Raw genomic sequence first — 26,889 nt, 5'->3', positions numbered from 1 at the left:
GCCTATTGCATCTTTACATTGAAAGTGTAATCTAGAATTTCTTCAGCGCATTTGTCTATGTGGTCAATTAAATGTCTCATTAAATGCCACTAGATTTTCGTGATGGACCCACCATTTAAGCTTATCCAGTGTTTTTTAATTTTTTTCCAACAGGTGACATAAAAGCAGTAAAGAACATAAAAGGTGAAGGCATTAAACATCATTTGTGTAGGAAGTGATGTAAAAACAGTACACCTCGAAAATTCTTCCCTTGAAGGCTAATGCCTCGCCTAAGTCTGTTTCTACAGCAGAAAACCTAAACTGCCCAATCTGGTCTGTACTCGGCTCTTAGGGATCACCTGGTATACATTGATGAAATAACACACTGACATACTGAAGCAAGCCTGATAAGGTTCTAATTACGAAGGAAGATCTAACCTGGATCAGAAATAACACACAGAAGAGAAACCGTATGAATATCTAGAAAGTGACAACACATTTATTAGGGAGAGAAAGAGCAAGTGCAACATCAGAAAATCATACTGGAGGAGAACCATATTGATTGACTGACTGCGGAAAAGTTTTCTTTGCAATGAAAGACCTAATGCAGCATCAGGGTGTCCACGCAGAGGAGAAACCATATAAATGTACAGAATGTAATAAAGTGTTCCATAGGAAGAAGAATCTAAGTCAGCATTACAAAATCCACACTGGAGAGAAACCATATAAATGTATTGACTGTAATAAAGTGTTCATAAGGAAGAAGAACCTAAACCAGCATCAACTAATGCATACTGGGGAGAAACCGTATAAATGTATAGAATGTGACAAAGCATTTGTAATGAATGTGTGGTAAATAAATAAATAATACCCTATTTTTGACTAGACTTATAGCATAACAGATAGCTCAATAAATAAGAGTCAAGATTCGAGGTAGTAGGAGTTTCTGCAGGTTTATTACAGCACAAGGACAGGATCAGGACAACCTGCATGGGAATAGGACAATAAGGCCCGACAGGACAACTGGGGCCCAGCAGCTGCCGGGGCTTGGTCTGGGATGAGCGCGCTAACATTTAATAACAAAACATTGACTTATATACATAGCGCAAACACATAGCATTACATTGCAGTAGGCGTAACAGTAGGTGGAGTAGAAGGCGTGACACGTAGCAGTCGCGAGAGATAAGAGAAATAAGAGGTGTAACTGGGAGTTTACTTAGACATGTGATGCAAAACGTAACAGAATATGTCATGAATGGGCGGAAACATTGGAGGGGGCTACCTAAGGAGCCGGGACCTTTAACCTAATGGTGCGCGAAAACTGACAATGACGTGTTTACTAGGAGAAGCTGGGGCTACGAACTCTGTGCTAGGAGCAGAGACTAGAGTCTGGAGGGTCGGAGCGACATGTACTTAAACCCTATCTGGTATCTAATGTTTAGGGAACATGTTGATATAAACTAGAAGTCATGAGGGGAAAGGCTAACCTGACTCTAAGACTGGACCATGCATTATTCTACATGTAGTGCGTGATGAGGAATACTAAATGACCATTAAATACAGTATTTCTCCAACATGGAGACGAGAAGGCTAGACAATGACGGGAACTATTGATGCAGTTCAGTAGCTTAGGAATGCAGAGGAGGAGGACTGAACTGATAACTGGAACTATAACATACTTTTGGCAGACTCAGAGGCAGAGCCGGGGTGCACCGGGCACTGCGAGGCAGGAAGTGAGTGAAGGGTCGAGGATACAGGTGGGGGCTGTATCGCTCCTCAGCGAGGCTTTCAGGAGACAGGAGCTGAATCTGTGGTCCGGGCCCTTTTGAGGCCTGGAAACGGGGACTTTATAATTGAATAACGTGCACACTGAGAAACGTGGCAACATTACTTACATAGGCCTGATATTCGTAGTATTCACGAGGACTGGAAACTAACGTACTAGAGGTGGACACAACTGTAATTGCGTCTTTAATCAGAAATGGGGAATAACATATGCATATTGGTCATGCACACATAACATATGATGGATGAAGCGTAGGGACACAGAACATGGCAAAATTTACTTTTCCACATTCCCTCCTTGTCACTACGTTTTCATCAGGAAACATCAATATTCATGATACCGTCTATCATTTCATACAGTACCATTTGCTCGTCTCGAATTGCCTTGGAACGAGATTTAGAACGGGGCTTGGGACTGGGAATACAAGAGGTAGCACACATGCTGCAAATCGCAGGGCCACATTGTATACAGAGGCAGCAGCTAAATATGATCGCTACTGCAATACCTAGAAAGGACAGGACTTTCCAACCCCATGCGGAAATTATATTCCAGAACCAACCGGACCATGTCCAGGTGCCTGGATCTTGGTGTAACAGATGGGCAATTTTATGGAGTCTGGTTATAGCTGAATAAACAGACGGCGCGTTATTTGGAATGAAAATGCAACAACTGGATCCGAGAATTCTACAGGCCCCGCCCCTATCGGCCAGTATGACGTCAAGGACGAGACGATTCTGTAAAACGACAATTCTCATAAAGGATTGCTCTTCAGTTAAATTACCTAGAGCGGAGGCAGTCTCATCTACTACTGCTTCAAGGGTTCTTGTTAACCTACGGATTAGCTTACTATTTACAACTGTACCTAAATAAGGGAAAACACCTTTATCTATATCAATGAATTGCTCTGCGGCGGTTTCAGTATAATCGACAATCGGGAGATTTCTCTTGTGTCTAGTGTGTACTAAGAAAGAATTCCTATGATAGTCAGGTGGGGCTAGAAAAACAGGTGGCAGTAGGAAAGCAATGTAACAGGTTCCCTCCCAATCGAGGGGCAGACGGACATATGCAGTTTGACCACAAACAAAATAAGAATGACGTGAAGCTTTAAAAATAGATTTCCTACTGTCACTAAACTCGATAACAGTAGTACATTCACTATGACCTATATGTATAGAACCATAACTACGGACACATAATTCGCCTTTGACTGGTAGTACTGAAATAGCGGGTGAGTCTGGAGTAGTATCAGACTGAACATTCAGGACCATGAAATTCGACGAATAATTACCTAAATTATATACTTCATTTTCTAAATCTAAACCTGTTCTGTGGGGGAGACCTTGCTTGTCTGGAAAACATGTACTGTTAAGAAAAGACATATCTGTTGAGGATGACGTTAACATGGACCATGCTCCACACGAACCATTGTGTGAGAATGGGTAAGGAAAGAGTGGCAGAACTCCCTTCGGTGTCTGGAAAGGGGGGAGTCGACCACACACCCAACAATTTGTGGCATTGCTGGTCTGGTGTGAATAATGTAACATACGGATAAATGTGTTATTACGCATAGCGAGGCGGTATGAATATTCGTGAGGGGGCAGATCACTAAACGTGTGCTCTACTGTAGCATGAGCAGACATATTTACATGAGGAACTGAAAAACACAGATAGAAAGCATAGCTGGTGCAGGAAATCATTATGCTGATGAATAATACGAAACTCAGAAAAACGATACATTTGATTGAGCTTTGACTGACTCTCTCACTATGGGGGTCTATTTTATACATGTCAGAAACAGTCTAACCGTTTCACCTAGGGGAGGACTTATACAATCAAACTGGCTGACTTATTAGACCTGAGCTTTAACTTATACTCTTGTTGCGGAGTTTTCTCTAACAAGGGAGGGGTTGTAATAATGTCTTGTGCGGGACAGTCCTTTAAAACAATGTTCTGGCAGTCCTTCAAATCCTGGGAAATGTTCTTGGAAATGTTTTTGAAGACTGGTTTCAATGGATTGAAAAGTTTTACATGAGAAAGGTGGACCCACCCCTTCCTGCCTTCCAACTTGACGGCAGTCCGGGTGGTCAAGAGGACCTGACGTGGCTCCTTCCAACGTGGTTCCAGCGGACTTGATCTGTCAAAATTTCTGATCATCACAAGGGATCCTGGAACGATCTCGTGCGGTGCCACCTCGGTATTGTCTGGAAATGCGGCGGCAACCTGTGAACGACATGAGTTGAGGGCAGACATCAAGGAAGCTAGGTAATCTGTCAGCATATTACATGAAACATCGGTAATACTTCGGGGTCTAGGAGTACCCCACATATTGGGGGGGCGGCCGAAAACGACCTCATACGGGGACAGACCTGATCTGGAATGTGCGACCATACGCATGTAAAACAGAGCGACTGGCAAAGCTACTAACCAGTCCACACCCTTGTCTTTACAGACTTTTGCTATACGGATTTTCAGAGTCTGATTATGCCTTTCGACTAGTCCAGCTGCTTCTGGATGGCGTACACAATGGAACTTCCACTGGTACCCTAACAACAGGGAAACGTGTCTCATGAGTTCAGATGAGAATGGCTGGCCGTTATCAGAATATACGACTCTAGGGAGTCCATATCTAGGGAAGAATTCACGAACCAACTGCTTGGCAGTGGTCGCGGCTGTGTAATCTGGGACTGGATATGCTTCTGTCCACCTGGACAAAGCGCATACAACTACAAGGACATACTTGAAACCTCGACATCGCTCCATTTGAATATAATCCATCTGGAGGACCTCAAAAGGGTGGTCAGGGGGCTGGAAACCACCTTGTTCCACCGGGACACTTTTACCTGTATTAAACTGACAACATATCATACAGGTACGGACTTTCTGCTTGGCTGCAGCTCGTAAATGCTTATTGAACCAAATGTTCTGGATACTATCTAACATAGCTTTTTCTCCTAAATGTGCTGGACTATGTGCGGTATTGATAATGACTTGAACCATAGAATCGGGGAGAAACCATGTGGCTCTACCCTTCGTTAACCATCCTTGATCTGTCTGGACCCCTCCTTGTACAGACCATTTCTTGATTTCATCGGGAGTAGCATGTGACTGGATATCTATGACATCTTGAGTAGGGTCCTTAACTGTCATGCATGTAATCGGATCTGGAGTATGTGTCATATTAACTGGGATGTCTGGAGTCTGTGCTGTAAGCTTGGCTGTGCGGTCTGCTAAATCATTACCTTGGGAAATAATGTCAGTAACTTTCGTATGTGCTTTGCATTTCATGATAGAAATAGATGTCGGTAAATGTATGGCATCTAACAGGGCTTGAATAAGGAGACCATGCTGAATCTTGGTTCCATGAGAAGTCATGAAACCTCTCTCCTGCCAGAGCACTCCGAAGTCGTGTACAACTCCGAATGCGTAACGTGAATCTGTGTAAACATTAACCTTCAGGTTCTTGGCATGTATACAGGCTTGTGTCAGAGCAACTAGCTCTGCTGCTTGAGCGGACAGGATATCAATACGGTGTGTTTCAATAACTTCAGTGTCAGTAGTCACTGCATACGCGGCGACTAGTTCTCCTGTACTAGTTCTCATACATGAACCATCCACATAAAGTGTCAGGTCAGGATCTGGTAACGGAATATCTGTCAGGTCTTGTCTTGGCTTTGTCGTAATGTTAACTACTTCCACACAATCATGTGTGTCTGGATTTGAACTAACTGATGGTAACAGTGTAGCAGGATTCAGGACGTTGCAGCGTCTAATTTCTATGTGTGGCTGGAACAGTGTCAATTCATAACCTGTTAAACGTGCAATTGTCAAGTGCTGAGTTTGTGTTCGGTTTAAAAGAACTTCTACTGAATGTGGAACTTGTACTGTCAGGGAATGTCCTAGAACTATAGAATCACTTTGTCTGATAGCTAGTGCTGTGGCTGCAACTGACTTGAGGCACGCAGGCAACGCCTGGGCGACTGGATCTAATGTGCTCGAAAAATAAGCACAGGGCTTGTATTGACCTGCTTGATCTTGTGTGAGGACAGATAATGCTGTACCTTCGCGTTCAGTAACGAAAAGTGTAAAAGGCTTACTGTAGTTCGGTGTAGCTAGAACTGGAGCTTGACATAGGGCTTTCTTTAACTCGTTGAAACTAAGTGTATGGTCAGATGTCCAAGGGAGGACAGTCGATACGGCTGCCTCCTGTGTCGTTAACTGTATCAGTGGCTTGGCTAGAAATGCATACTGGGGAATCCATTGTCTACAATAAGAAGTAAGGCCGATAAAGGCACGTACCTCCTTCTGGGTTCTGGGCTGGGGAAGACTCGCTATTAACTGGATACGGTCGGGTGTCAACTGCCTACCCCTCTTGGACAGCAAGTGTCCTAAGTATACCACTTGCTGGACACAGAATTGAAGCTTCGAAGGTGACACCTTGTGCCCCATCTCGGCTAGAAAATACAGAACTGTAAGTGATGCTCGCTCGCAAGCACGTTCAGAACGGGCTGTGATCAGTAGATCATCGACATACTGGAGTAGGGCAGTGTCAGTTGGCATGTGAATATTGTCTAGTTGTCTCTTGAGTGCTTGACTGTAAATACTAGGACTTTCTGTGAAACCTTGAGGAGCGCGTGTAAACATATAGCTCCTTCCATTTAAACAAAATCCGAAAAGAAACTGGCTATCTGGATGAATTGGAACACTAAAAAATGCATTCTTGAGGTCAATAACAGTGAAAAACATGGCTTCGGAATCAATGGCTGTTAACAGGGAAGAAATGTCTGGAACAACTGGGTACTGAGGAATAATACATTTGTTAAGCTCTCGTAAATCAATCACTAATCGATATACTGGGGGTGCATTTGGGTCAGTACGTTTCATGACTGGAATGATCGGAGAATTGCATACATTGGAGTCAGTTTCTACAACTACTCCTTGAGCCATGAGCTCGTCAATAATTTTGGATAAGGCTGCTACAGCCTCAGGTGGCAATCTGTACTGCCTGATTCGTGGTAACACTACACCTGGTTTGAGAGTCACACGATAGGGTGTGATTTGCATGTAACCTACATCAGTTGGACCTTGCGCCCATAAATGCTGCGGAACATTAGACAATCTTGAATCAAAATCTCGTAATACATAGTGACCCTTAAAGTCACGTAGGAACAGACGTATTCCCTCTGGGGAACAGCAAATAACTGCACCTAATTCTTTCAATGTCTTAATGCCTAATAGATTTTCTGGACATGACTTAGTAAGTAACAGATCAGTAGTACGGGACAATGGACCTACTTCTAGAGTAACTGGCTTAGATATCTCATTAACTATGGGTTTTCCTGAAAATCCAAGGGAAACATTTCTTGAGCCTGAGAGCGGAGCCCCTGGTACTTCGGCGTGACTAATTGTGGTCCTACTTGCCCCTGTATCGATCAAAAACTTTCTGTCTTTCCCTAATACTTGACTGTGAACATAGGGACCTTCTTGGTCTACAGGTATCTCTATGAGAGGCAAGCCTACCTCCCTCTCTAGGCTGTTTCATGAATATGACTGGTATTCTGGATACTCGGACTGTGCATACTGGTACATCTGCGATGTAACGTGCTGTGTTGCAGCAATAGGCTGCGGTACTGTAACTGTCTGTTGTGCATTCTGTGACTGAAGAGTCTGTGAAACTTGTTCTTGTCTAGGCGGACGTGGTCTTTCTTTAGTCTTACCAGTAGCTATGTTGTGTTTCAGAACTGCACACTCGTTTATAAAATGACCTGGCTGTTTACAATAATTGCAGTTCCCTTTAACGGGAGCCGCAAGATGACTGGCTTGATTCGGACCCCTCTTCTGACTGTCTTGAGGAATAGATTGTGCAACTAGCACTTTCATTTTCGTGTCTTTCATACGTTTTCTTTCGTGTTCTTGCTCTTCCCTGATTCTATTCTGGTGATACTGGAGCATCTGGAGCATCTGGGACGGAGTATTTGCTTGCCAGGTGCTTTCGACTTTCAAAACTCGGTTTTTAATTTGTGGACTTGAATTCTCGACTAATTTGGTAACGAAAAGATGAGGGTATGACTCACTACTTGTCTTGAGACCACTGTTAATACTGAAACATTTCTCAAATCTAGAATAAAAATCACTAATATCCTCATCTTGTTTCTGTTTACAGGCTGAGATTGCATCCCAGTCTTCTTTCCTAGTTATCAATAATCTGGGTAAAACTTGAATCAATAATTCTGGTAATTCTTTACATTTATCTCCAAGACCGGTACCTGGTACTCGTGCCTTGTCTTCAGCTTCTAGAGCTGTCCAATCGATCTTTTTCTCTCCCACCTCCCATTCTTTTTCTTTTAACTTTTCATACACCCCTGCGGGTAACAGGACCTTTAACATTTTAATTATATCTGGGTACGTGTATTCTCCCATACGGAGCATGTCTTTTAATTCTCTATGGAACCCCGCTGGATCTTTGTCATGACTGGGAATTAATTTCTTCATTTCAAGGAGTTCCATCTTTGAAATCGGAGTGTATACAAACACTCGTTGCATTACGCCACCCGCCCCTTGGACTGGGTGGACTTCTCGTAGCGGATTCTGTCTGTCTATGTAGAATGGTTTACTTTCTGGGGGTGAGACATGAACAAAATGCGGGTTCAGGAACGTTCTATACTTGTGGCGCTGTTCTAGAATGACACTAATTAAATCGGTACCTAGACCTCTCCATCTGTACTGGAGTAACTCGTTCAGGATATCATGTAACGGGCCTGGATCAGAATGTTGACCCTCATACAGGGTAATGAGGTGCTGGATCATATACATACCCACCAGTCGTTGCTCGGCTGGGGGCAGTTTCAGAAACATTTGTGCCACTATTTCGTCTGGAAAAGTGGTAGAATCAGTAATCCATCGGACTGCTGATCGGGCTAGTTCTTGTTCATGCATAGTACTTAATTCGCTATAACCGACTCGTGATTTCAGGATGTGATCGGTAGCTTGAAATACTTGTTCTAAAGAACCTTGTTCTGGTGCTGGATGATGAAACATAGACTTAGGTTCTGGACGTAAATGGCGATCTGGAAATCTGGATTTTCCTACATACGCTATTCTGGCGGGATTCTCGTCTTCCTCTTCAGGATCAGAGATACTTTCTTTCTCGCTTACTTGTGCTGCTTTACGCTGTTCGTGTAACCTTATTATTTCTTTACGAATTTTCTTGTACATACTTTCCATGGCACTAATGGTCTTGTGCTTACCCTCGGCTATATTATCACTCCACCTTGTTAGAATTCTCATTTCGGCGGGATCTTTAGACGGATAATCTTGTTCTCTTATTAAACAATTGATCAGGAACTTTAATATCATGAGCTGAATCTCGGCTTTCCTTTGAGACATAATTTCGCCAATGCTTTCTGGATCATCCCCTGTACGGATGAAACGATATATTCTGTCTAGATCTTCTTTCATATTTGGTAAGGTGACTAGATACTCGGTCACCCTTCTTACGCGTACGGAATATAAAACCATATTATACTCGCCTGGGACTGTGTCATAGACACATTCAGCAAGGGCTTGCCTGATTTCTGTAACAGACTTATTACTTTTTAGGAGTACGCTGTGATGCTTGAGCATGTAATTCGAGTGCTGATAAACGCTTGTGTGGCGGCGGGGTTTGAGGAGGACCTCCTCCTGCGGCCCCTAGACTAGAATCGTCGACTGACATTCTTCGTGCTTGCAGGGTCGGTAATTGTAACGTGGGCTGAACTTGTATGGCAGGCTGACCCGGGGGTACCGTAACAGGTACTCCGGTGTCTGGAGGAACGGGAAGTGCCTGATTTACAGGGATAGGTGGAGCGCGAACTGGATTTGCATATTCCGGAACTGTGTCGTCCAAATAGGACGAAATAAAAATATCAGCTGCGGTCGGTTTGTGACGTAGTTTGGTCGGAACTAATGGTGGCGGGAAATTACTGGGTGCCTCTGGGGTCGCTTTTGGCAAGCCTTCGGCAAGGAGAGGATACATACCCTTAATAAGGGCATGCCTCTGTCTGTCTGACTGTTCGGCTTTGACTTGTTCACCTATCTCGATTAATTCTCTTTCTTGGGCTCGTTCTTGGGATTCTCTACTTAACTCTGACTTTCTGACTTCCTTTTCCGTTCTTCTATGCGCTTCCTTACGCCATAACTCGATGGCATCTTTCTGTGACTGTCTGGCTTTCTTTTTCCATAATGCTTCTTCTACTCGCATGATACATTCGGCATCCCATGTACCCGATACGGGCCATCTATACTTTTCTTCTAACTGTTTGGTATACTCTACCCATAAATCTAGATACAATATGGCGCTTATGCCATGTTTCTGATACATAAAGTGACCTGGACTGTCCCTAGGCGGAACAGGAACTGCTGCTTCCAGCAGACCCTTTCTAGTTTTTAACTGACGTAGCTTGGAAAAGAGCGGCATTCTAAACTTGAATCGGAACACAATACAATACACGAAAAACAATAACAATTGGGAAAACAATTCAGGCATACCACGACATTGGAAATACATTAAACAATATCATAACATAACAGTTCGAACAGAATACTACCTGAAAATACTGAAAACAGAAACAGAACAGAATTCTCGAGAACGGAACAGACTAGAGTTACTGGATGCACTGCTGTAACAGTACGGAACATACCGGTCCCATAAAGGAACGCATCAAGACCCGTATCCACCTAGGTGAACACTTCGTTTGTGGGCTTGGGTACCACCAACCCACGGACCAGGAGTCAATTTAGACTGACCCTGTCTAGACACTACCCCAGCAATGGTACTCACCGGGCAGCACGGAACGGAAGGCCTCGGACGGGACTGGACTATGACGACGAACCTCGGACTTCGGACATCAGTTACGGGTGGGCCTCCGGATACCTCGGACCTTGGACTCTCGGCTTGGGCTCTGGTCGGGACTCGCCGCGTTCCTCCACCGTCTCGTTCGGATGCTGGACCGCCTCCTCCGTCTCCTCCGTGGGCCTGAGGGATACTTGAAGCAGAAATATCTGCACTTGGCCAGTATGGTTCCGTCACGACTGCAGAGGGTCAGGGGGTCGGCGTGGCTTCACCGACGCGTGGGGAAAGGGCAAGTCCCTATTCGGGCGCCATTATGTGGTAAATAAATAAATAATACCCTATTTTTGACTAGACTTATAGCATAACAGATAGCTCAATAAATAAGAGTCAAGATTCGAGGTAGTAGGAGTTTCTGCAGGTTTATTACAGCACAAGGACAGGATCAGGACAACCTGCATGGGAATAGGACAATAAGGCCCGACAGGACAACTGGGGCCCAGCAGCTGCCGGGGCTTGGTCTGGGATGAGCGCGCTAACATTTAATAACAAAACATTGACTTATATACATAGCGCAAACACATAGCATTACATTGCAGTAGGCGTAACAGTAGGTGGAGTAGAAGGCGTGACACGTAGCAGTCGCGAGAGATAAGAGAAATAAGAGGTGTAACTGGGAGTTTACTTAGACATGTGATGCAAAACGTAACAGAATATGTCATGAATGGGCGGAAACATTGGAGGGGGCTACCTAAGGAGCCGGGACCTTTAACCTAATGGTGCGCGAAAACTGACAATGACGTGTTTACTAGGAGAAGCTGGGGCTACGAACTCTGTGCTAGGAGCAGAGACTAGAGTCTGGAGGGTCGGAGCGACATGTACTTAAACCCTATCTGGTATCTAATGTTTAGGGAACATGTTGATATAAACTAGAAGTCATGAGGGGAAAGGCTAACCTGACTCTAAGACTGGACCATGCATTATTCTACATGTAGTGCGTGATGAGGAATACTAAATGACCATTAAATACAGTATTTCTCCAACATGGAGACGAGAAGGCTAGACAATGACGGGAACTATTGATGCAGTTCAGTAGCTTAGGAATGCAGAGGAGGAGGACTGAACTGATAACTGGAACTATAACATACTTTTGGCAGACTCAGAGGCAGAGCCGGGGTGCACCGGGCACTGCGAGGCAGGAAGTGAGTGAAGGGTCGAGGATACAGGTGGGGGCTGTATCGCTCCTCAGCGAGGCTTTCAGGAGACAGGAGCTGAATCTGTGGTCCGGGCCCTTTTGAGGCCTGGAAACGGGGACTTTATAATTGAATAACGTGCACACTGAGAAACGTGGCAACATTACTTACATAGGCCTGATATTCGTAGTATTCACGAGGACTGGAAACTAACGTACTAGAGGTGGACACAACTGTAATTGCGTCTTTAATCAGAAATGGGGAATAACATATGCATATTGGTCATGCACACATAACATATGATGGATGAAGCGTAGGGACACAGAACATGGCAAAATTTACTTTTCCACAAATGGACAACTAAAACGACATCACAAAATCCACACTGGGGAGAAACCATATACATGTACAGAATGTGATAAGGCATTTATAACACTTGGAGAGCTAAAGCAACACCAGACAATCCACACTGGGGAGAAACCATATAAATGTACAGAATGTGACAAAGCATTTACAAGAAATGGAGAGCTAAAGCTACATCAGAAAATCCACACTGGGGAGAAACCATATAAATGTACAGAACGTGACAAAGCATTTATAAGAAATGGAACGCTAATACGACATCAGAAAATCCACACTGGGGAGAAACCATATCAATGTACAGAATGTGACAAATCATTTATATCAAATGGAGAGCTAACGCTACATCAGAAAATCCACACTGGGAAGAAACCATATAAATGTACAGAATGTGACAAAGCATTTATAGCAAATGGAAAGCTAAAGCTACATCAGAAAATCCACACTGGGGAGAAACCATACCAATGTATGGAATGTGACAAAGCTTTTATAAAAACTCCAGAGCTAAAGCGACATCAGAAAATCCACACTGGGGAGAAACCATACCAATGTACAGAATGTGACAAGGGATTTATAGTAAATGGAGCGCTAAAGCTACATCAGAAAATCCACACTGGGGAGAAACCATACCAATGTACAGAATGTGACAAAGCATTTTTAAGAAATGGATACCTACTGCAACATCAGAAAATCCACACTGGAGAGAAACCTTACCAATGTACAGAATGTGACCAGGCATTCATTAGAAAGTCACGTCTAATGGAACATCGGAAAGTCCACACTGGGGAGAAACCATATCAATGTACAGAATGTGATAAGGCATTTATAACACTTGGAGAGCTAAAGCAACACCAGAAAATCCACACTGGTGAGAAACCATATAAATGTTCAGAATGTGACAAAGCATTTACAAGAAATGGAGAACTAAAGCAACATCAGAAAATCCACACTGGGGAGAAACCATATCAATGTACAGAATGTGACAAAGCATTTATAGCAAATGGAAAGCTAAAGCTACATCAGAAAATCCACATTGGGGAAAAACCATATCAATGTACAGAATGTGACAAAGCATTCATTAGAAAGTCAAATCTAATGGAACATCAGAAAGTCCACACTGGGGAGAAACCATATCAATGTACAGAATGTGACAAAGCATTCATTAGAAAGTCACATCTAATGGAACATCAGAAAGTCCACACTGGGGAGAAGCCATATCAATATACAGAATGTGAAAAAGCATTTAGAAAAAACATGGAGCTTAAGTGACATCAAAATATCCACTCTGGGGAGAAACCATATAAATGTACAGAATGTGACAAAGCATTTAAAACAAATAGAGAGCTAACGCTACTTCAGAAATTCCACACTGGGGAGAAACCATATCCGTGTACTGAATGTGACATAGCATTTATAACCAATGGAGAGCTGAAGTAATATTAGAAAATCCCCATCGGAGAGAGACCATTCGACTGCACTGAATGTGAGAAGGCATTTATTAGAAAGTCGCATCTTATGCAACATCAGATAGTCCATGTAGGAGAGAAACCCTATGAATGTACATAGCAACAAGACATTTATTACTAGGCGAAGATTACTACTACATCAGAAATTCCACACTGGTGAAAAACAATGTGAATGTGACTTAGCAGCTATTCCAAAGCAAAGTTTAAAAATTCATCAGAATGTTCACAAATGAAAGAAACCACATAATTGTACAAAATGTGACAATGCATTTATTCCAAATGGAGGGTGACCATTCAACTGCACTGCATGTGACAAGGTATTTATTTTAAGGAGAGTGTTAAAGTAATATCAGTGTCCACACTGGGGAGAAACCACATGAATTTACAGAATGTAACAAGGGATTTATTACAAAGCAAAATGTAACACAAGATCAGGAAGTTCACACATGGGAGAAAATATATGTATGTAATGAATTTCACAAAGCATTCATAATAAATTGAAAACTGAAGCGAAATCTGAAAATCTACTTGGCAAGAAATCCAGTGTATGTAGAGAGTTTAATAAAGTCTTCCACAGGAAGAATACGCTAATGCAGCATAAACAAACACACACTAGGGAGAAACCTTATTAATGAATAGAATGTGACAAGGGATCAATTACAAAACAAAATGTAATATATCAGAATGTTCACACAGGAGAGAAACTCTATAAATGTATTGAATGTGACCATGCATTCATCAATGGAGAGCTAACTCGACATCAAAAGTCAACCCTGAAGATCGCACTGAATTTAGCAAGGCATGTATTGGCAAGGAAGAGGTAAAACTGCATCAGAAAGTCCCCACTGAGAAAAATCTATATGAATGTACAGAGTCAATCAATCAATGGGTATTAAGCGCAGCATACCATCAGTGAGGTTCTCAAGGCGCTGGGTGAGGAGTTGTTGTCCGGAAGGGCCGATCAGTTGAACTGCCAGGTCCAGAGTCCTTTCCAGATTCAGTGATGAGGCAGATCTCAGGTGCAGGGTGAGTTCATTCCAGGTCTTTGCTGCCAGTTGGGATTAACTGCGGCCTCTGTGCCAGGTGCTTTAGACTCTCGGAGCTTAAGCTAGGAAGAGGGAGGCGGACTGCAGATGTCTGGTGGAGAGCCATCTAAAGATCTTGCGGCACATGCGCATTGTGAGGAAGCAGATGGTGGAGATCATGTTGATTTGCTTCTTCATAGAGAGCTTGTTGTCCAAGACCATGCTGAAGTCTCTGACATGGTCGGTGGGGGAGGGGAAGAAGCCAGATTCTGCTTACCCCAATGCGTTGCTTCAAGGAGATGCCTGGTTACAAAAATGGGTAAAAATATTAGTTCTAGGTGTAGTACTGGTACCATTTCATTATATGGTGGATCAATCTGTGAACAAGGATATGATGAGGAAACTTAGGATTTGTACACTAAATGTAGGGGGCCTGAATGAAGGACTCAAAAGGCAGAGACTAGGATGCTTTGTGGGCCTGAATCGCTTGGATGTTTTATGTTTCCAGGAAACACACCTGCCTTGGTCGAAGAAACACTTATTAAACATCAAGGGCTTCGATCTTGTGGGCTGCTCTACCCAGACGTCCATGGTTAGGGTGGTTGGCATATTGGTTAAAAATAATTTGGGGGGACATCTACGCGCTCCTTATCAGACCCATGGGGGAGATGGGCCATAGTTGAACTAAAAATAGGGATCACCCTGTGCACGGTTTATGGGTCCAATCAGGACGAACCAGATATATTTGATAAATTAGAGCTGGAGCTATTGAACTGGCCATATCCCCTAATACTCTGTGGGGATCTTAATATATCCGCAGATTTTTCTAGCAGAGCTAACAGTACTCCATATGCAGGGCGTAAACCTAAGGTGCTCAAAGCCATATCTGCCCTAATGAATACTCGCAATCTGGTGGATGTATGGGGCACTTAGGAGCCATCGAACCCAGGATATACCTATTTTTCCTGCCCCTACAAAAAATACACCAAATTGGATTACTTCTTTGTTTCAGGCTCGGAGATAAGAAGGATAGGGATCTGTAAAATACCGAAAGTTCTATCTGACCATAGTCCACTGGTTCTAGAATATGAACTGTTAAATATCATAAATCTCCCCACTCGCTGGACGTTTGAGAATAAACTTTTATTAGTTCCTGAATTTGTGAACCACATTAAGAACTGGACTCAAGGTTTTTTTGATTTAAATAGGTTTAGCGCTTCCCGTAACACCATTTGGGACGCCTTCAAGGCAGCACTAAGAGGGAAAGTAATTAGCTTTTCGGCAAGCCAGAGGAAAAAAGCCAGGGAATAACATGAGAAGATAATGGCTTAATTAGTAGTGGGTGAGGAACAACATTTAAGGGACATCATAGAGGGGAAGGATGTAAATGAAAGCTTATGTAAGATCTTGGCTCTTAAAGCAGAAATCTATAAAGCAGAGGCTCAGAAAAGAGCAGATGAATACCAGCTATTTAATGGAAAGATTTATAAGACCGGGGAACAGGCGGGTAAGTTACTAGCATTGAGGATTAGGCAGGGGCGTAGTAAAAATCAGATAGAAAGAATACAGACGGATAATCAAGATTATACGGAAGCAGAAGATATTAAAAGAATTTTCAAGGAGTTCTATCAAAAACTATATCAAGAAGAGGTTAGGGTAGATCCAACTGGGATATCTTTTGAGGAATGTGGGCACCCCCTGACAAATGAAGATAGGAATATACTTGATAAAGATTTGGAATTGAATGAAGTGTTAATATCGCTCCAGAATTCTCCAGCAGGTAAGGCCACTGGGCCAGATAATATTCCAGCCGAAATATATAAATGCTTGCAGGAAATTTTGACCCCTATATTACTAGACTTATTTAGTGGTATAATAAATACCAGAAGGATTCCAGATTCGTGGAAAGAGACGAACATAATAATCTTCCATAAGAAGAGCAAAGCGAAGGAGGATCCCAGGTCGTCCCGTCCAATATCCCTCATGAATGCAGACATTAAGATCTATTCCAAGGTACTGGTTAATAGGCTGGGTGGGGTCATTGGTGGGTTGGCCTTCCCGTGGCAGCATGGGTTTATCCCGGGTCGGGGAACAACGGACCATATAAGGCGGCCTATCACACTGTTTGATGCGTATGCTGCCTCGGAGGTTCGGATCGCCATGATCCTTCTTGATGCTGAAAAAGCCTTTGATCGTGTTACCTGGTCTTATCTATGGGGAATATTGGAACGGAGGGGCCTTGGCCCTAAATTAAGGCCATCAAGGCTATGTATTCCAGCCCGTATGCCAGAGTTCAGCTAATGGGTGGGGGTCCGACAACATTTTTATTTCTCGGGGGACCCGTCAAGGGTGCCCATGCTCCTCCATTTTATTTGCACTATATATAGACCCACTGATAAGGAAGATACTGGGGTGTGCAGATATTAAATCAGTGGTTCAGAACAGTTTTGAGACAAATGTGCTAGGCTATGCGGATGACTTAGCAGTTTTGAATACTGACCCTGTCACTGCTATGTTGACTTTGAAGGCAATTACCTTAGAGTTTGGCTGTTGTTCTGGGTATTTTCTTAATAAAAAAAGACCCAGATAGTATGCTCAAACAATATGGTTAAAAGGGATGCCACATATATAGACTCGGCTAACTACCGGGGTGTTAGAATCAATTCATCAATGGATTCTATAATAAAAGAAAACTATGAGCCGCTAATTGATTCAATTGTCAGAGAGCTACAGAGGATAGATGTTATCCACCTCTCATTAATAGGGAGAGTTAATGTTTTAAAAATGACCATGCTCTCGAAACTGCTATATCTCTTTAGATCAATTCCGCTCTTGGTGGGGGAAAGGGTGCTAAAATCCATAGATTCAGCATTTAGTAGTTTTCTTTTGCAGTACGGGAAGACAAGAAGATCCCTAAAACTTTTGTCATTACCGCAAGAAAGAGGAGGTCTTGGGGCACCAAATATTAGGTATTGCTATGCCACTACTTTGTTTAGCCAAATGGCGATACTTGTGGGTTACATCTCCGGGTATTCCAATAGCCAAACTTTAAATACTGTCCTCCCCTCGATATAGGAATTATTGCTGGGGAATGAAGCATTTGGGTTTCTGCTCCGTAATACTGATCGTCGGTATTACAATAAAAAGAGATCTAAGTTGCTGGATGGGGCCAGGGGTGTGTGGAATATGGTTAGGAAAATACTAGGAATCCCCAAATATAATTATTATACTCCACTCTGGAAGTCAAAACTTTTTCCACATCTGAGAAGGGATGGAGGGTGGCCCGTCTGGGATGTTCAAGGAATTGGCAGAATCGGGGATTTCTGGGTAGGTGCTGCCCCATTGAGCTTTACCCAATTACAACAAAAATTTGGACTAGAGGGAAAACACAGGTTTAAATATATGCAAATATCCCAGACCCTTGCATCCATCAGACCACGGATTAATCCATGTGGAAGAAGTGAGATCATGGATTATGTTCTTGGGGGTGGCACGAGGATTGGTATATTATATGGGGCTCTATCCGAGACACTTCAAGATGATATGGAGAAGGTGGAGGCCTCGTGGGCGCAAAAGCTTGGGGAACCAGATGTGGATTTGGATAGAGCGCTCCAGATGGCCAATAATGTATTTCGCTCCACGAACCTTAGGGCTCAACATTACAAGACTTTGTATAACCTCTATTTTACCCCATCCTAGTTATTTGAATGGGGGAAGAGGGATGATGATAGGTGTCCAAGGTGCTCTATAGGGCCGGCTAATTTAGTACATATGTTTTTTGAATGCAGTGCATTGAAGATACTCTGCACAGAGATTGAAAAACTTTTGGAGGGGCTGCTAGGGATCAAGATTACCCTATCCCCGGTATTGATCATATTTGGATTAGATGGTAAATTAAGTCTGAATAAGTGGGGAGATGCTTTTGTTTTGATCTCAATATCAGTTTTTTAGATACTCCTGGCAGCAAGGTGGAAGGATACCTTGTCTCCCTCCTTCCAGATGTGGCTATCAAGATTGCTTGGCATTCATAACATGGAAAGGTCCCGGTATGCTCGCAGGGGTAGAAGAATGAGGGAGATGGGGCAAAAGATCTGGGCCCCCCTTGCGAGCTGGAGGGATGATAGAATAGTAGTTGATGAATTTGTGTCCTGCTAGTATTCCTAGGTTTAATGTTTTATCTTAAATATTTATGATGCACTGCTGTGTTTTCTTTTTATGGCCCCCTGTGAGGAACTGTTTTTTATACTCCTTTTTAAATTGATTGATACTTCTTTGGAACATTTGTATTAATTGAAAAGCTATTTTTGTATACACCTGAACTATTCAATAAATTTTTTTTTTTTAAAAAAGGAGATGCCTGGTTACTGAAGTTGAGGACTTCTGTCTTGTCCGTGTTCAGTTTTAGGCAGTTGTGCTTCATCCAGTCAGTGATGTTGGCCGGGCACCTATGTAAGTTGTCTCTGGAGATAGTGAGGTGGGTCTAGCCGGTGTAGAAGATGACCTTCAGCCCGTGCGAACTGACAATGTTGGCTGGGTGTGTCATGTAAGTGTAGAAGAAAGGGGGGGGGCTAACTGAGGATCCTTGTGGGGTGCTGCAGATGATGTCCTTGGGTTCAGGAGAAGGGCAGAAGTCTGATTGTCTGAGTTTTCTGTTGAGGTAGGATGCGATTTATTTGAGGGCATTTCCTTGGATTCTGATGTGGTGGAGCTTGTCGATGAGGATCTGGTGGAAGACCATGTTGAAAGCAGCTGAGAGGTCAAGGAAGATGAGGGCTGCAGTCTCACTGAGGTCCAGGAGGGCTCTGATGTCATCTATGGCTGCTATTTGTGCTTTGATTGGCTCGGAAGCCGAACTGGGAGGAGTCCAGGAGGTTGTTGTGCTCCAGGTGTCTGGTCAGCTGCCTTTTGATTGACCTCTTGAAGACTTTGGCTGGGAGCGAGAGCAGGGGTATCAGTCACGAGTAGTTCAGCTGCACTAGGTCTGCTGAAGTTTTTTTCAGGAGGGGTTTCGCTTCTGCGTGTTACCACTCTTCCGCGAAGGAGTCCATGGCTATGGATCTGTTCAGTGGTTTTGTGAGCTGTAAGCTGATAACCTTGCTCCTGGGATTAAAGATAAAGTAGGGGCATGGATCAGTGGGTACCCCAGAGTGCATCGACTTCATTATAGAGGTGGTGTCTTCTGCAATGCGGAGGTCTCAGGAAGCAGCCGGAGGTCGGAGTTAGTGTCAGTGGGTGTGAGGATGTTGAGGCTGTCACTTGCGGAGAGCTGAGAGTCAAAAGTCCCTGCAGATGACTGCGATCTTCTAATGGAAGTAGTCAGCAAGCATGTTGCACAGATCCCAGAAGGGAGTTATGATCTCAGTGGACGCAGGGTTGCTGAATTCCCTAACGATGGTGAAGAGCTCATTGCTGTGGTTAGAGCTGATCTCTATGCAGCATGTGAGGGCACTCTTCTTCGCTTCTTTAAGGAGGAGGTGGTAGTGGTAGATCGCTGTCCTGAAGGTGGTGTAGTGCACTGGATCCTTACTGGTACTCCATATTCTTTCTAGCCAACAACAGTCTCATTGAGAGGTCTAATGTTCCGGGGTAAACAAGTTGACACATTTTGTGGATTCTCTGATCTTGTTCGGCTCGGCGGGGTGACATAGTCGGTGTGGAGAGCAATCTGGCATAAGAAAGAAACTAGTTTTATGAGGAGCATTATTACTGATTGTCTCCGCTTAGACAAAAGCTCACTGATGCCATGGATTAATTATGTTGTGACAACTGCTAGGGATTTATTTAATCTTAATCTCCTGGCTGATCAGGAGAGCCTCTCTGATATTTCAAAGAAAGAGCTAAAGTCTTCTTATTTACATAAGAAAGCTCAAGCGCATAGAGACTCTACTATGCTGTTAACTATCCCTCAGTATTATCACTCCAATAGGGATTAATCTGGTTTTTCCAAATACTTAAAGGTTGTCACCAGACCATCTCATCGTTTTGTCCCTATTAGACTAAGACTCGGAGTTGTGCACCATTTGGTTGCGTTCCCAGCTATGAAAAACTATCCCTCTATACCATGCCCATGCGACGGGGTCACCAAACAGAGTGCTGTGCATTTTTTATTTCTGTGTGACCTTTATAAACATCTTCGCGTTGCCTATTTAAAACCACTATTTATAAAACGGGCAACTACAATGGTAAATTCGGCAATGAGGCTGCTGTTTTCCTTAGATGACCCTGACATTTCTTTTCACACAGCCACGTTTATTCTGAAATATGTGGCCGCAAGGAAAAGTATGGTCTTTTAATCATTTTGTTTTATTGAGCTGCACCAAACCTGTTTTTATGGGGTAGTCGTATTAGAGTGTAACAATATGAATGTACATGTATTCTATGCTTTTATGATTGATTCTTTTAATAATCGAATAAAGCTTTGAAACTTGAACTTGACATAGTCGGTGATCCAGTCTGTGAAGTTCTTGATGGCCTGTTTAAGGTCGGGAGCTGTGTCCGGACAGTTGGCATGGAGAATGTTGTTCCAGTTCTCGTCTGAGACTGTTTTGAAGTTGCGCTGAGGTTTGCTGTGTGGTTTGGCTTTGGTTCTGTAGCGTTGTGCCCTGTGATGGTGAAGTGGACAATGGAGTGGTCGGTCCAGGTGAGTTCTGTGACATAGTGGTACTTGATTGTTTTGCTGGAGATGAAGATGGAGTCAAGCATGTGCCCTACGATGTGTGTTGGGTTGATGATCAGTTGGGTGAGGCCGATGTTGCTCATGCTTTCTATTAGGTTGTCAGTGCTGGCATCGCTAAGGTCTTCCATGTGGAAGTTGGGATCTGCTAAGAATATGTAGTGTTCGGAGGCAAGGGCGAGTTGGGTGATGAAGCAAGGAATGACTTTGCAAAACTCGGGGCGAGTTCCTGGAGAATGTGAAAAACTTTTCTTAAAGAAGTAACCATACGAATGTATCGAAAGTGACAAGGCATTTATTAGAAGGTTACCGCACAGCCACTGTACCATTGGAAAGCCCACCCTGGGGAGGAACAATATAAAGGGCCAAGGGTATGCCCAGACGTGGGACCCGGGCTCACTGTGCACTGGATTCAAGCTGACTGATTAGGGTTTATACCCCAAAACCGGTCCCAGGAGGCTTGTTTCTGGTCTAGGGAGGACCTGTCATTGCATTTCGAGCTAGACTGTTCCCATGAGGAACAGAGCCAATGGTTTGCATATGGCAGGGTCTAAACTGGCGCGGCATGGTGAGCAAAATGACAATGGATTTAAACCCGATCTCTTGATTGGGGGTGAATGTTTGATTTATTCCAAATTCTGTCTACCATTTGTGCTTCTTTTGGTTTCGTATATAAGCACAATGCAAATTTTAAACCAGCAACAAAACGCAAGAGACATTGTATCAATTTTATCAACTCTATGCCTGCATTTCTATAGATTGAGGTGGTCTGCGATGTCACTGTTGGTTGTGGTGACGGGATGACACATCCAGTGATGTGTCCTGTTTACAAAGCTGAGTCATGGTCACTAAGCATCTTGACAAGGCCCTTTTCCTGTTCCAGATTCTACTATAATAAACTGGCATGACAAATTCAACAGTGCTGTACCACGCTCTTCTCCAACTGGGCTCCCACCAAGTAGCATTGATAAAAAACATAATACTACTAAACTGTATGGGCCCATTTGGTGACCGAAGAGCCACAGTGGGAAGTATGCAAAAATATATCCTCAGTCATTGAATGGGCAGAAGGGGCAATTGATAGGTCAGTGTTTCACCATCCTGAAGACATTGATACTTGGATAGACGCTACAAAAAAACTGTTCGCTTCGCTTTACTTGTTTATGAAAGGCTAACTGGTAATTCCACAGTGATCAAGGCTTCAATCAAGCAGGATTTATAAAGCATGGCTAATCGGCCAATATGGTATCCAGGCGCTTGCAGGTCCTGAAGGCTTATTCAAACACCCAGTTATTGAGGACTGTTGGACGTGGCCCTTTTTGCAGGGTTATCCCCAAACCTTATGCTTCTTCCTCCTATTTTTTCCTAACCTGTTGTTGTTGGTTTAAGGACTCTGAGCACTTTACCACTGCTAATCAGTACTAAATTGCATCTGTTTTCTGTGTAAATTGTTATTATGATTGGTTCTATCTGATTGGCATATTTTGATTTACTGGCCAGTCCCTAGTAAAGTGCACTGCTAAATCAAATACTACTAGTGGGCATGCAGCACTGATTGTGCCTCCCACATGAGTAGCCCTAAAAAGATGTCTTGGGCCTGCCACTGCAGTGCCTGTACGCAGTTTTCTAACTGCCATGTCAACTTGGTAAGTGCACCCACTTGCCAGGCCCTAACTTTCCCTTTTCTTGCATTTAGAACACTCTTATGGTGGGCCCAAGGTACCCCCTTGGGCAGGGTGCAGTGTATGTGAAAGGTAGGACATGTTCTGATGTGTGCAACATGTACTGATAGTGAAATACTGCCATTTTCATTTTTCACTATTGAAAGGCTATCTTGCCCCATAGGGCAGAATAGGGAATGCTTCCTCAGTCACTACGGAAGTGGCTATATTGGTTAAACAAGGCTTATGGTTTAGGCCTGTGGACACGTTCTGCGATGAAGAGGGCTGGTGTGGTTGTAACATTTTACAAGCATATCTTCCCATAGGGATACGATTGAAAAATAAAGTTTAGGCTCTCTGAACTCAGAATTTAATAACACATCTTTTACTAGTGATGGTTTTAAAATTTTGTGTTTGGAAATGCCTCTTTTAGAAAGTATAGGTCAAAAAGGTGTTACGTCCTAGTGTGGCGAGATAGGACGTGAACATTTTTAGAAAAAAAGGAATCCGGCTAACTTGTTTTGTAGTGATCTGCTGTTTATTCAAGCAGGCATTGGAACCAATATACACAAATAATCTTAGTTCTGGCTTAATTACTTTGCAAAAATGTAACATTTGAAATCTTTACATCATTATTATCATGCACGCCTGTATATAGAGTGATGCATTTTGCTTTTTACATAGTTCTTGAACAATAACAATACACGCAATAAGAATATAAACATTCAAAACAGTGCAAATAAAGGCACCTAAGCTAATGAACGAATAACTGAACAATCAATAAAATTTTAAGCATTCAAAACAGTGCAAGTAAAGTCGCCTAAGTTAATGAACGTATTACCGCAGTCTTAGAATTTACTGAGGAATAATCTCACAGAACTCTCTTAACAAGAGTCTTTAAAAAAAAACTTTTTCTAGGGAGAGGTGCTCGCCAAGGGGATAAAGCTTAAAGTCAACGGGGGTGAAAACTTTCTTGAGTATCCCTTTCGTGACTTATGGGCAATGTTTAATCAAATTCCCTCATGGATTGTCTGTGGAACGGTGCCAACGCGTTTCAAATCTCTGTCTGAGTCAAGGGATTATCATCAGGTCAATGACGCAGTGTAATCTGAAAAAACATCACATTTAAAAAAAAGGAGATCAGTACTTTTAAGGACCTTCTCTAATTATTGTAACCCTCATTATCTCAAGGAATTGTGGGTGGTACCTGACATTTTTGGATTCTACTTGTACGTAAATTTCTGAGGCAGCCGGGGAAAAGAAATGGAGGCACGAGCTCCAGATTTTGGAGAAATGATTAACCCCCACATAACAAGCATGCATCTCCGGAACTAATGGATGACACACACCTTAACAGAGTTTTACAGTCTAGTCTCAGGGTGGCTAAACTGGCATCTATTACATTGATGCCCAGACTCAAGTGATGCTCCGTAGTGTTAGCTATAACAGCAGTATTAGAATACTGTCCTTCTTGCATATCAAAGAGAGATATAACTTGTCTTGACACTGTGAGTGGTTATTCGAGGATTAGTAGCTGGTAAATTGTGGGCAGGGGAGACCTTTTCTAACTCTCACATTGGTTGAGTCCCTGCCTCTTTTACACTTTTTAAAGCACGAGAGCAAGCCTCAAACATCCCTCTGCCGACCCAAGAGAACTCAAAAATTACTGGCCAATCTCCCTGCTCCCATTCCCAGGGAAGGTACTGGGAAAGATAATCAACAATCAACTCATGAGTCACTTGGAGCAGAACCAGCTACTCAACATCTCCTTATCTGGCCTACACAGCAATCACAGCTACGAAACCGTCCTGATAGCAGCGACTGATGTCATCCAAACCCTCCTCAAGCAAGGAGAAGCGGCAGCTTTGATCCTCCTTGACTGCTCAGCAGCCTTTGACACCATATCCCACCACACACTTATCGAAAGATTCCACCACATCGATATCCAAGGAGACGTGCTCAGAAGGAACACCTCCTTCCTCACTGGAAGAACCCATAGAACCCATCTTTCACCTCTGAACCCAAGGAGATCACCTGCGGTATCCCCCAGGGCTCATCCTTCAGCCCCACATTCTTCAATACATATATGACCCCGCTGGTCAACATCGTCAGATCCCGCAGTCTCAAAATAATTTCCTAAGCAGGCGACACCCAACTCATCCTCTCACTCACCGATGTCCCACCACCACCAGAGCCAACTTCCACAGATGTATGACAAACATCGCTGACTGGATGACGAAAAATTGCCTGCAGCTACAGACAGACAAGACAGAAGTACCGATCTTTGGCAACAGCAGCAACACATGAATTGACTCCTGGTGGCCATCAGACCTAGGACCCGAACCCACTCCTTCCAACCACGCCGGAAACCTTGGAATCATCATCGACAACAACCTCACCATGAGATAACAGATCAACGCCGCCTCCTCTGCCTGCTTCCACACTGTGTGAATACTCAGAAGATGTTCAAGAGGCTACTTTGTCACGTGAGATGTACCGTGATACAGGCCCTCATCACCTGCCGATTGGACTACAGCAACACCTTCCACGTAGGAATTGTCACACATCTCCTACAGAGACTTCAAACCATACCGAATGCCACAGCCAGACTCATCCTCTGCCTTTCCCGACAAACCCACATCACAGACCATCTCAGGCAACTCCACTGGCTCCCTATACAGAAGAGATGACAATTCAAGCTGCAGACCCACGCACACAAGGCTCTACACAACCAAGGACCCAAATACATTAACCACTGCCTGAACTTCCACCAACCGTCGAGAAGACTATGCTCTGCCTCCCTTTCACTTACCCATACTCCCTGCATCTACCGAAACAGAAGTAGAGGACCCGCCTTCTCCAACATTGCAGCAAAGACCTGTAACAGCCTCCCACACTCCTTCGGACCATCACCTCACTTCCCTCATCCCTGTGGGGACATTGTTGGGTGCATTTTTGAGGGTCACGGTCTGGTTGTTGACCGGCCGACCCGACCCCCTATTGGGAGGCACAACACAGACGCGATGCAGACGCGCCAAAAGCAAGCCTGTCTGCGCCCGTCCATGGCCAGCGGCAGCCATGCTTCCTGTTAGACCTGGCACCTTGGCGTGGGTTTCCCTTCCACTTTTTGCTGTTGTGCCTCAGATGTTTTGCTGGTGTCCGCTACACAGGGCACTGCGCCACGGCCAACCCGTGCCGCAGTGCAAGTGCTCCCTACTGTAAAGTGTACATGTGATTGATGTCCATGATTGGTTCATTGGATTTACTGTTAGTCCCCAGTAAAGTGCACCAGGAGTGCCAGGGCTTGTGAATGCCAATACTGCTAGTGGGCCTGCAGCGCTGGTTGCGCCACCCACAGAAGCAGCCTGAAAAATGTGTCTAGGGTCTGCCATTGCAGAACCTGCGTGCAGTCTGGTACTGTCATACTGGCTGGGCAAGTGCACACACTTGCCAGCCCCTAAACCTTCCCTTAACTTCATATTAGTCACCCCTATGGTAGGCCTGAGGGCAGGGTGCATTGTAAGTGTAAGGTAGGACATGCCCTGATGTGTGTGGCATGTCCTAATAGTGAATTACTGCCAAATTCGTTTTTCACTATTGTAAGGCTACCAGTTCCCTTTAGGCCAGATGGGCTGCTGGAATTATTACACTCTATAATCTCAGCAGGCTCAGGGAACATGGTAGAAATTAATGTTTAGTATGCCTGAACTCAGAATAATAAAATACTTCTTTTAGTAAAGTTTATTTTAATATCCTGTGTTTGCAAATGCTACTTTTAGAAAGATAGCATTTGCTTGCCTAACTATTTCAGCCCGCCTCTGCTCTTGTGTGTATCTGACTCTCTGAGTTGTGTGAGTGACAGGGCTGGGAGGTGACAGGTGGTGAATAGCAGGATGACACCTTAGTGGGAGGTGGGAAATGA

General features: G+C 43.7%; 1 pseudogene; it reads left to right on the top strand.

Moving 5' to 3' along the window:
- Nucleotides 1-571: 571 nt before the first annotated feature.
- On the top strand, nucleotides 572-13,716 carry LOC144767930 (uncharacterized; annotated as a pseudogene).
- The last annotated feature ends 13,173 nt before the right edge of the window (nucleotides 13,717-26,889 follow it).

Source organism: Lissotriton helveticus, chromosome 1_1 (genome assembly GCF_964261635.1).
Source record: "Lissotriton helveticus chromosome 1_1, aLisHel1.1, whole genome shotgun sequence".
Taxonomy (NCBI): domain Eukaryota; kingdom Metazoa; phylum Chordata; class Amphibia; order Caudata; family Salamandridae; genus Lissotriton; species Lissotriton helveticus.
Note: the sequence above shows the minus strand (reverse complement) of the source record. Positions and strands in the feature narration are given on the sequence as shown.